This window comes from Ixodes scapularis, unplaced genomic scaffold (assembly GCF_016920785.2).
Source record: "Ixodes scapularis isolate PalLabHiFi unplaced genomic scaffold, ASM1692078v2 PGA_scaffold13__105_contigs__length_92229423, whole genome shotgun sequence".
Taxonomy (NCBI): Eukaryota; Metazoa; Arthropoda; class Arachnida; order Ixodida; family Ixodidae; genus Ixodes; species Ixodes scapularis.
Window position 1 is genome coordinate 73,471,972 of NW_024609839.1, and position 12,291 is coordinate 73,484,262.

Below are 12,291 nucleotides of genomic sequence, written 5' to 3' on the forward strand. Positions count from 1 at the left end.
AATTGGCGTTGATTGTGTTGCGAATCAATTTGTGGGCATCCATGGAGTTGGAAATCAAAGGTGCATTGGGCGCCAACCAGGTATCGCTAACAGCATTGACGCATATAACGTTGCGAAGCGTCGTTGAAGCAATGCATGAACCAGCCGGAAGAATTGGGCAGATGTTAGTGGTATTTGCTAGGAGAACAGTAGACGCACAAGCATGCGATCGCGTGAGGGCAAAGGGTAGCGCGAGACCTTTCTGAAAGAAAACTTCTAAGTTCGGTTCAAGTAAATAATCAGTCTGGAAGGTGTGCAGTTAACTAAATAATCGATGCTGTGAAGGGTGGAATTCGAGTGTTACTTGTTGCACGGAAAGAGACACGGTTGTATGAAAGAGGTTTAACGACAGGAGTAACTTTGCTAAGGTATAGCGATTTCGTCCCACAGCTAATAAGCGCACGTCGAGTCACTAAAAAGTCCCAGCCTAAAATAATATCATGCGAGCAACTCGGTAGGACTGCGAAATTCTGACGATGAGGTTCATTTCGAATTGTAATCTAGACAAAAACTAAGCCGAGTAAGTAAATCAGTGCAGTGTTCGCGCTGCGAAGGCTACCGTGTTCCGAGGGCGTACAAAGAAATCGCAATCTTTTTCAGGCATGGTCAGAAATTATAAAAATAGACGTTTCTGTGTCGACAAGTGCTGTGAAGCTTACCTTCTTAATGATTATGTCTAATAGGTTTTAAGAGGACGTTGTCGGTGGGGGATGTCGAGGAACTGAAGGAGCAGCCGTACCCCCTTTAGGTGTTTCCTTTAGTTTTCCCTATCGTGAAATGATTTTGGCAGCGTTTGGTCAGCCCGGGTCGGAGAACGCTGCCGGTATCCAGGTGAGGTATTTCGATTTGGACGGCCACGATATGAAGGGGAAACTGAACGCCGTGGGTTACTAAGTAGGTGTTCTACTGCGTCAAGATGATAACTGTCAAGATGATAATCTCTGTCCTGTGGGAAGGCTTGAGAATTGTATGCCCGGGAAGTATCCGCGACGGCGCCGGCGACAGAATCTAGATATGCGACCCGGTGTGCCACAGTAGAAACAGGTGGGTCGTCTGGTGGCCAGGGGGGAGGGGAACTGCCGGGACCATGGTATCTTGGAGTTTTGGACGAATCTAGGGTTGTAGTTGGGTGGCAAACAAGTTGGTGTGCCGCAGGCATGCGCTGGTCAGGCTGCGCAGACAGTTTCAGGTGGTGATGGTGCTGACTGTGCCAACTCGTTCCGAATTAAGGTTTGTATGCCTAGGGGTGAAAAGCCAATGGGTTCGCTTTGGAGATCTCGGCGAGAGGGTTTAAGGAGAAAAGCAAGTTCTTTTTTGATGATCTGCCGACTAAGGCTCTTGCTGTTGCAAAGATGCAACATCCCACGACCAGGCATCGGACGTGCATAGACCTCGTATTCACGAAGAACGTGCGTGCCGTCAGCGTACACCCTATGGCGGTGTACCAGAGCGATTACAAGGCCATGGTCACTGTGGTTACGAAATAAATAACAACACCGGATCGTTATATATGTATATGTCTGATTCTTTAATCGTTCAAATAACCAATTACCCAATCACACCTTAAACCTTGCATTTGTAAATACTTCATTCCCACCATAGTACAGCAACGCTGGTCGTCCTTCTTCACCAGAGTGGAAAGGCTGAAAGTTGTTTGTTGTATTTTTTGTAAAATTGCTGAAACACACATACATGCACCCGAATCGGCAAAACAGTAGTTTCGCGAGTTGGTTTTACTGCGATGACATTCAGCCTTAAAATGCTGAGTGCAGGGAGGGTCGGACGTGTTTGGGAGGGGAAGGGGCGACAGAGCGAATGAGCTAAAACATTTAGTCATTTTTATCGAAGAATCGCCTGCTTTGTCGACTTATTGTGTGGCTTAAGGGCTACAGGCATATGGTATGTAATGAGCAACATGTATTATGAATCCTATGATACAAGACTCCAAATATGACATTAAACCGTAAAATACTTATTGTTTGTTTGTTGTCTTCTTTTTTTTTTTACATAAAATATGCCAAAGCGATTTCAGCCAAAGATGGGCCATCCGTCATACATTTACAAAAAGAAAATGCTGTTAGTGTTTTCGCTATGACTTGTTTATAACTGTACCGACGGAACTGGATACAAAAATCAAGCAGCCTAAACGTAGCATTTCACCTTGTTGCACTTAAAAAAAAAAAAAATTAACGTTGTTTTCTTTAATGCGGATATGGTGCTATAACATATACTTTTTGAGGGCAAATCATAACACCCACCCCGACAGGCGTGTTTTATTTGAAATCAAATCACCCAGAGAGGAGTACGAGGGATACTAGAGCCACGAAATACGCCAGAGTATGGGCGCGGATCCGTTCTCGCATTTTCTTGCGGGCGCCGCCATTTTGGTGCTAAGCGGGCGCGAGTGGCAATCGTTACTATTCAAGAATTATACTTTCTTTTTTCGACTTAGGCTAGGTGGCGAAAGCTACCGCCCGTTAGAAAGGGTATAGCCATTAACCTCTATCCATACTTCCTGACCTTTATGACACGGTGCCAGAAAGGTCAAACGATATCGCTATGCCCTGTCGCGGACGTACGGTTATAACACCTTTGCTAAAAAAAAAAAAAAAAAAAAAGAACTTTTTGTAATTAAAAGAAGAAGAAAAAAAAAGGCTAACTGGCAACAATGATGTTAGGCACCTAGTGCCACCTGACGTAACTGTCCACTGACTATTCCCTCCAACTGGGGCCGAGAGATTTGAAACCGGCGCGGAAGGAACCAACGACATGCAGGCGACGACTGGTGGACACGGTGGGATACTGGTGACACTACTGGTGCCCCCAAAGCAGTAGAAGTCTCGAAACGTAGATTAGAGGACTGGCGGGGGAAAAGACATGCGAAGAGGGAGGGGTACCACGGCGATAGTGTTAAAGCTTTTCGTAATTTCATGTTTTGCTAGAGCCCTTTTTTTGCAGTGTTTGATGCAAAGGGTGAAGCCGTTTCACATCATCCTCCAGTTTTCCAAGAAAAAACAACTTCCCCGTCGGCATCGAGCCACCATGCGACGTTACGGCGTACAACAATGTTGACAAACACGCATTTGCCAAGGCTGTGTGCGAGTGTGTGTGTGTTTCAATGTTGCGTAAGCAATGACCACACAAGCACATAAAAAAAAAGAGAGAAAAAAATCATTTATTTGCAGCTCATCTGTCATACGAGACACCATGTTGGTTGCAGACGTAACAGAATAAAGCGCCGTTCACACTCTAGCGACCGAGTAAGACCGAGAGAGACCGGGCCGGTTTTTAAGCCTTTTGCGACTTCTTAGGACCGGATGCGATGCAGCGCATCCGGTCCTAAGAAGTCGCAAGAGGCTTAAAAACCGGCCCGGTCTCTCTCGGTCTTACTCGGTCGCAAGAGTGTGAACGGGCCTTTACACGCTGACACGCCTCGAGGATGTTTGAGGCACGCCCGCTTCATACTTATGCCTGCTTCGAAAATATGTCTGCAAACATTTTTTTTTATTTTTTTTTTGTACAACGCATTCCCAGTGTATCCCTACTGCGTGATGCACTGTGGTACTGCACCGCCTAAATTTCTTATCTGGAGCTGGGAGATTCGTCGCCCGTTGAGGCAGACCGAGTTCTAGGCTGCATAAACATACACACAACCCGATTTTTGTTTCCTGCACCTTCTGTTTGTATCATGTGATTGGCGCTTGTAGGCAGGAAATAACACGCCAATTAATCGAGTCCTTCGACGACGATAATCGAATGCGTCAATAAACGCGACCATTGATCGCGTTTCGTGACCTTCACGCTACGAAATTGCCCCCGCGATTCTTTTCGCCTTCGGCGCTTTCTACCCTTAATTATGCGCTTGATTAGGACAGAAAAAGAAGAAAAGAAACGAAGCTAAGTGTTCGTGATCGATGCGCCATTGGTCACGATATCTATTGTCCCGATCACATATCATCGAGACGTCTTTACGAAAGACGTCGGCCTCGACCTAGGCAGAAGCGGCCAGATGTCGTGGGCCGGCCAAGGCACTGTGTTGCTTCCGCGATGTAAGCACCACTTATTTCTCCGTGTGTGCGTGCGCGTCTTGAAAGCCAGCTGACGCAAGGCTGGGCAACGGGATACGGACGGAGGTTTGCTCCGCCCGCGATTCTGTAGCCGGCACTATATGGCGGCCGGAGCGGGTCTTGGACCGGTGCGTTTAGCGTCCCTATCCACTCAAAAGTGGGCCGGAAGTGGCAAGGAATGACGTCATAGACGTCGGCGCGTCACGTTCTCGTCTGTCGCGCTCCTGGCGGTTGGTGCGAGGCACCCCGTTTCGAGCGGAGGTAGGAGAAAACGTGCCAACACTGTTTAACCTCTAATGGAATTTGAAAAAAAAAAATTGGGTTGCTTGTTTGTTTAGAGTTAGACAGATGGAAGTTTGTCAGTCTTAGGGCGACTTGTCTCTCAGCTGTAGATGAGAAATTTAGCCGGTGCAGTATAACTGCTAACCTGGGGTCTTCAACGTGCACCGCGCGGTAGTGACAGTAACACGCGATCGCACGCCATTACGAGGGTCATCCAGATCGAAACGGACATGGGTGGGGATCGAACCCGGGATGCCTTGGTTTTGCAGCGCGAGCTTTCGCTCCACGTGCTCCGAGCAACCCATTTCCCTGATAGAATATACCTATTGCTAGGGTGCCTTCATGTGCGCTTTGCTTAGGGTGGTGGCACCTCGCCATTTTGTACCACACGTTTATATTTATTTTTTGTTCATAAGCGCGTGAAAGAGCGTGTCCCTGCACGCGTTTGTGGCGCTGACTGTGCTATGGCGACATTTTGTTTTCGTCGATTTTTTTTTTTATTTTTCCCGTGAGCGCGTGCTGTCGGCATCGGGTACTACAAAGGATGGCATCACCCTAAACAGAAGGACATTGAGGCACCCTACCTATTGCTAAATCAGCCAAGTATCAAGGAGAATGCTGCAGTCGATGTTGGTCTTCGCGCCGCACGTGCTCGCCTTCTCCCCATAAAAAGGTTCGAAGTAAACAGTCAAAATAAGGGGTTGACGAACCCGCGTGCAAGATGCCATTTGTTTTCGGGCTTTTTGGTTTAGAACGGTCAGTGTTGCAGACGCCAGCACGTGCAGCGCGTGTAACTATACACTTGTAGCATATGTCTCTTGGTGCTGGGGTAATTCAGCGAAAGGTCTATCAGTCGGATGTTAATAAAAAAAAAGTGTGTGCAAGCGAGCTGGTGATAATAAATCATAAGGTAACACCTCAAACTGCGGTGCGAAACAGCAAACACGATAAAACCTTCAAGTCGAAGGAAAGGACAGAAAAGGAGAACGTCCCAGTTGAGAATTTCTCCTCTGTTGTATCTCCCTTCGACTTGAAAGTTTCGTAATTTCTCCGCACCACAGTCTTCGGGTGTAACGTTATAACCAATGTCGGTAGCAGATGAGAATGAACGATGGAAGAGATATATATCAACTGAGGGGGGAACGCTCTGCACGCCAACTTGAACTATCATATGGTGCACGCAACGCGCCTCCGACCGGTCTGATATTTACACCGCGCGTCCTCAAATACGGTCCCTCAACCTCTGCCCGATGACGTCATAGACTCGACATGCCGTTGCGATCGCCGCGAACCTGGAGGTGTGGCACAGCGGCGAAAGTGGATGCGCCCGTTGCCTGGTCCGCTGCAGATCGCTCTGCAGATCGACAGTTGGCGTTGGGACACCAACTGTCGCAACACGTCCCGACGACCAGGCGTTGGGACGCCGCGACACTTTCGTTTGCTCGTACCATGGTCTCCTCTATACTGAGAAAGCCTGGCAGATCGCCACGGGAAGCGCCCGCCGAAATGGAAAAGGTAGAGCGGCGGATGAGAGGAGAGCCAGGTGACGGGCGCCCCACTGCGACGAGACGCCGAAACACGCTTCTCCCGAGCGATGGAATGTCCGCTCGTGGTCCTCGTGGTCCTCACGCTACTGCTTCTTTTCTCGACGGGTTTGAAAACCATGTTTCGGGTCCTCGCCGCTGCAAAAGTTGTGCGCTGGCGTCCAGGTTCCTCAAGAAATGCTCTGTGCTACCAGATCCTCGCGCTCCAAATCTGCGACCGGGCGCTCTATGGCTTCGTCGTCGAACTGCCAGGCCTTGTGAGTGTAGAGGAGGCTATGCTCGTATTTATTCGCCGGAATTTCCGCTACCAAGCGCCAGGGTCGCGATATCCAAGAGCCTGACACGCCTGCTCCTTTGACGTCGCTTGTTGCCACTTCGGGACTGCTTTTCGACGTACGGGCGGCATAGAGGACGCAAACGACGCGTTCCTGCCACTCTACTTTAAATGAACGGTGACAGCAATAAACACTCAATAATAATAATAAAATCCGAAACAGAAGATTTAAAAAAAATGCTGTTTTTGCGGTGCTTTGTGGCGGACTATACGAAGCGCAAGTTCGTCTGCTACTAGCGCAGGGGTTGGGATGATGTCAGAAAGCCAAGCTCTGATTGGCTGTTTCAGAAAAAAAAAAAAAAAAAAATAGTGGGTAGACCTCAGGGCATCTAGCATTAAGCCAATCAGAACTCGGCGTTGTTCTGACGTCACCACAACTGTTGCGCAAGAAGCGGACGACGTGCTCTCCGCATACCGCCGTATTTACATTGCAGTGGCTGAGCCGCGATCGCAAAGCGGTTTGCAATTTCACGCGCGTTTGACGATGAAAACAAGCGGATCCGCTTCGCGGTTGCGATTCGACCGCCAGTTTGAATTTGCACATTACGTCGGAAATGTGATGGCACTGAATGTCTCCGAGGAAGGCCATACAAGCGTCCGGACATTTTCACTCAATAAAGAGACTTGGTTTCTTTACGTATTCTTTTTTTTTTTTTTATGTCTTCTTAATTCTCTATCTGCTGCTAAAGATAGTTTTGGTGATATCTTATCTCAAATTTTTGTTTCGGGGTGTCTGCGGCGAAACCGAAACTACCGCGCGCCTCGGGCATGATGACAACCCACTTGTGTTCAGCTGCATGGCTGTCGTCGTGTGACGGAAAGTTCGCGCCGCGGTACCGCATAACGTTGTATACGACTGGCGCCTCGTGCTGTTATGCGCACATCGGACCACTCGGATAAATGACATTAGTGTCAGTCACATTGTCAGTGATGTGTCAATTCGGAGCAGCTTTCGAAGCAGCCAAAAGTGCATTTCGGAGCTTAAGCACACATTTCGTTTTTTTTTCGCGCCAGTTGAAATATCATGTTCATATTTATGCATTTCTGTCTGCATTGCCTTCCTGATTCTGTGCAAGCTTTTGATGACATCGACGGCATGGCAGGTTTAATTCCCTAGCTGGCAGTTTATATGCGCGTAGAAACACAGGGTATGGAAACAGGAGGCGTATTGATGAAAAACAGTAGAAACTTTTGTGCGTGGCTATTTTAGGTACGAAATCAAACCACGAAGTATATTCCACTGAAATAATGTGAGAGAATAATGATTTCGAGTACTCAAATTTCTGTTTTCTTTAAGTTCGGAATGTTGTAATAAAAATGAAGTTTATAATCGAGACAGAAAACAAAGCTTTTTTTTTTTTTACTTAATTATGTGCATCAATGACAATTTATAAGCAGAAATTTGATCATGATTACGGAAATGAACATGTAAACAATAAATATGATTTCCTAAAAAAATAAATAAGAAAAAGAAAAAGAATCCTATTTCCGCTGAACTCGATTAGGCTTTTTGCAGACTTGAATTTACTGCTCCAGCTAGTTTAGTGTTAATTTACTGTATCCACTGTGCATCAAACCGATAGAATTTATACAAAAATGTAACAACTAAACGGGAGTTGATATAAAAAATGATTAGCATATAAAGATTTTAAAAAAAAAGGTTTCTCACAGTACTCAAGCATCCTTGATGAATCTTGAATGTGAAAAAAGGCATTGTCAGAATATTGCAGTCCGATATATATATATATATATAAATCGGGGTTTATCTGAATTCATTTTGGGTAGATTTCAACTTTTCTTATATTCAAACTTTTCCCTTTTTTTTTGTTTTTTTTTGTTTTTTGTTTTTTTTTTCTTAAAAAAAGGAGAAAAAAGTCTGGGTGCGTAGTTTTGGAGGAATTTTGACTAGCTAAAAGGCAAACCCTTTTCGTTAGTATTTCGAGATTTCAAAAGAAACTGAAATTGCATCTCCTCGTTCCACTGACTCTGTGCTCTTGTGAAGTTTATTTGGAAAACTCCGGTTTCTTTATTTTTTTTTTATTTTTTCGTTGAGACCTCAATATTCGGAATTTTCCGAATAAATCCCAATTGACAAAAATTTAAAAACAAATGTTAATAGTTTTTTTTTCCGATTTTTATTTAGAAATTATGTGTAATTAACGTCCCACTCTGGACAAGTGCTTTCCCCTCAGCTCACGGGTGCGCTGCGGCAAACGAAGACATGCAAACTTCCGATGCCTACAACGCTGCTGTCACTTCACTGCAGTGCCCCACTGTGGTGTGACAAGCACACTCAACGATGCAATAACTATCAAGCCAGAACAGAAAACGAGCATGAGAAAAACTGACAAACTTCCAAGTACTGTCAATATGTTTGCTACAAAGATAATCGAAAGTTCTGGAAATTCGCACAAGCCTACCGTTACGATGCAGCCGTGTAAAGGTGCCTGATTTATTATATCGTCAATATTAATAAAGTAAAAAAAAAGTTTAACGCAATTTTGGCGCAAATTTTGCTAAAATGTAGCAGTATGTAACAGCTAGGGTAAGCGCTTCGGCGCAAACGGCGCACCAACCACAGCACTGCACAATGATCAACCGCTTTATGAATGGAACTCGCTGTGTCCACCAACTGAGATTAATGAAACTATTAAAAACAAATATTTTTTATGACGGCTCTTTAAATATAAACGGCTCTTTTTTACGGGTCTTTGCACATGTTCGTCTGGCAACTCGTGGCATATACGCAGTGCTTCGTTCGACGGCCAAACAATGTCCTTTTTTTTTTACGTTGAATTGGTACAAGGAGCACACCGACCCTCCTTGCGGCGTCACTATATATACTGCTCAGCGATGTCCTTTCCACCGAGTCACACTAAAGCGACAAACAAAAACAACCGACACCGACAAGCCCCAAACAGGTGTAGCTAACATGCCCGCGATGGTCCATTTGGCAGGCCTTCAGTCTCTGAGTGCTCGGGAAGTAAGCACGAGTGATGCCGAGTCAGCCAAGGGTACCCTCGCGTCCACGCTGCACGTGTATGAGGCCTGTCGGTGTCGGTTGTTTCTGTTTGTCGCTCTAGTGGGGCTCGGGCATTAAAGAAAAGCTGAACCGGTCCTGTATTTGAGTAAAAACACTTGAATCGTCGTCATTTGGCCTCCAGGATCGCGAATATGAAGATTTTTACAGCGGAGCTGTTAAGGGCTGGGTTCCCCAGGATCGTGTCCGTCCGCACAGAAACGTCGACACAACCCTCTGGTTGCCGCCGTGGCTCATAGATGGCGGTAGCTGTCCAGAATGTTGTGTTTGCCGGTTGCCTGCTTGCGGTCGTCGCTCATGGATCGCGGCAACCTTTCCAGACTCTGGCTTGCCGGCTTGCAAACGGCCATTACTTCATTGCCACCATAGTAAGGCTTCGCTGGTCTTCCTTCTTCACCAATATGGAAAGGCTAAAAGTTTCTTTCTTGTTTTTTTTTTTTTTTTTTTCTTCAATTTGGTGCACGGAGGTTGCCAAAAAAATGATTTTCAAAATGCCGCCGAAGTCCCTCCTTCCCGGCGCGTCATGTCACTATCAGGAGTTTTCGGACCGAATCTCCGCCCCCGCGCATCTTTAGCGCCTATGAAAGCTATGCACGCGCGCTCTCGCTGTTTTCGAAAAAGGTCACGAGTGGTGTCAGTGCGGGGGAATATTCCCAACTACAGCAAAAAAGGAACCGCACCTTGCGGGAAAACACTCAACTGGTCGGAAAAAAAGTCCTTTCGCTATCTCTGCTCGTCTCTTTTGGCTTCCGTGATTACACGTTGTCGGTTATTTGCGCGATACAACAGCTGTCTCGATGGCCCTGTTGTAACTGTAGTATCAGCTTGTTCCCAGGTTTATCTGCGCGCAACTTATCGCAACCGCGCGAACCAGACATTCCGCGTTTCTCAACGTTCATCAGCACCGTGGAAGAACAGTAGGCAGTCCTTCCATCGCTTCCTTTAGAAACTCGAGCCTCTGTAAGCTCGGTTACGCCAACACATCGACGCAGGTTCGAAACGTGGAGGATAAAAAGCGGGGCAAACCATGTTGAGTCCGATGCTCGCTCGCTGATCTCCCAGTGTTGTGCGTTGAGCTGGTACAAGCACGGCACGACGTGTATTAGATCGCCACATTTGCCCGACAGTGTCCGATAAGTCGCTGCAGTCGCGAATACCTGGCAGGCTTGCAATTGCACGCGCTGCCCCACACGAGCGACACCGCGCCCTCAAGATCCTCTCATGACGTAACGACTGGTCGGAGGTCTTTTTAAAGCCCGTTCACACATGCAGCGGAGCGCATAGCGCTAACCTCACGCTAAGCGCGTGCTGACGGCAGCGTTCACCAGCTTTGTATCGCACCGTCAAAACTGTTGCTCATGGCATACGATAAGTAGCTGATGGCACGTGAGGAGCCATCAGCGCTTCGCTGCATGTGAGAACCGGCCTTTAGTGTTTTCTCGCGTTTAGTTACATCTTCGGGGAAAACGAACGTCATATTCAGATTCACGGGATAAAAATACTCTAAAATTCACCACTAACTCGTTTTCTTTTCTTTCTTTTTTTACTTTTTTTTTTGTTTTTTTAATTAATCCAATTTTTTTTTTTTGTGTGTGTGTGTGTGATTCACCGACATTTTTGGTTACATACGACCTTACTTAGGCAAATTAAGTTGTAGCGATTTGCACGCGTGCCGCTCGTAATACGTGGCTTGCACGTCACGTCGTCGCTTCATGCTGGCGGCCATTTTGAGTCCTTCGTGCCTGTTCTTGTCGAGAGGAAAAAAAAAAACAATTTGACGGTACGAAATGTATGCTGCGGAAGGTACGCGCTCGGCAGCAAGGACACCAAAATGGCTGCCGCTGGTGTGACGTCGATGCAAGCCACGTATTCCGGTTATAGATAGTACTTTCAAGGGTAACGGGGAGTTTTAGCAAATCGTTTTCCTGGGTTCGATATCGCTCCGGGCGCGCTCCCGTTATTGAAAATTTTCTACGAATTCGAGATCCGATAAAACCGCACCTCCTCACTGTTTACACATGGGTGAATTATCGCGGTGGCCGACCTGTTATGTACTTTTGCGCTCCGAGTAACTACAGGTGTATAAAGCTCCCGAGATAAAGAGATAGTCTTATACGAGGCGGTCAGGCATTTCGTGGGATGATCGACAGGTGGTACGTTGTCTCGCTTCAGGCTCTTTTTTTTTTTTTTTTTTCCGACTTACCGGACAGTTTTTTGTTGAAAGCAAATTATAGTTAGGATGGTGTTTTCAGAAGTGATTTTTAGGGGCGAAGCTCCTAAAAATCAATTCTGTCAATAATCTAAGATACAAAAAATAAGAAAAAACAAACAAACAATCGTCTTTTTTTTCGGGACCACGAACCTCATTGCTCTGACGAACTTTACTAGTAACATAAAGTTTTTTTTTTTTTTTGCGTTTTTATTTTTTTATTTTGCCACCGTGAATTTTAACTGCGGAGTTATTCGAATGAATCTGAAATTGCGGAGAAAAAATGTTACCAGCGAGTGTTTTTTTTTTTTAGTTTAATGAATTTATTTGGAAACAGGGAACCCTATACTCCGTGTCACTAGTTGTGTGCAGTGACACGGCAACGCCAGGCGAAGAGAGAAAGGGCGAGCACTACGAAGGCGGGACGGGAGAGGAGGGCAAGGGAGGGCGAGGGTAGAAAGGGGCAGCACTAGGAACGTTAGAGAGGAGAGGAGGTTTCTCCCCTTTTCATCCTCTCCTGGCGTTGCCTTCGCCTGTACTGCACGCAACTAGTGACACGAAGTATACTTATAGTCTCCGACAACTTCAGGAACGCGGGGCGTGGGGTTTCCTGTGCATCTCATTAGCGTTCCCTGGCCAGTGAGAGCGCGGCATCGGCCCATAGGATCCATCGAGGAACCAGCGAAGAAGCAAGAAGAGCGCGAAGCTGATCAGTGATCATAGACAAATGCATTAACCGACGGAGATAGAATTGCTCAAAATGGCGAAGCCATCAG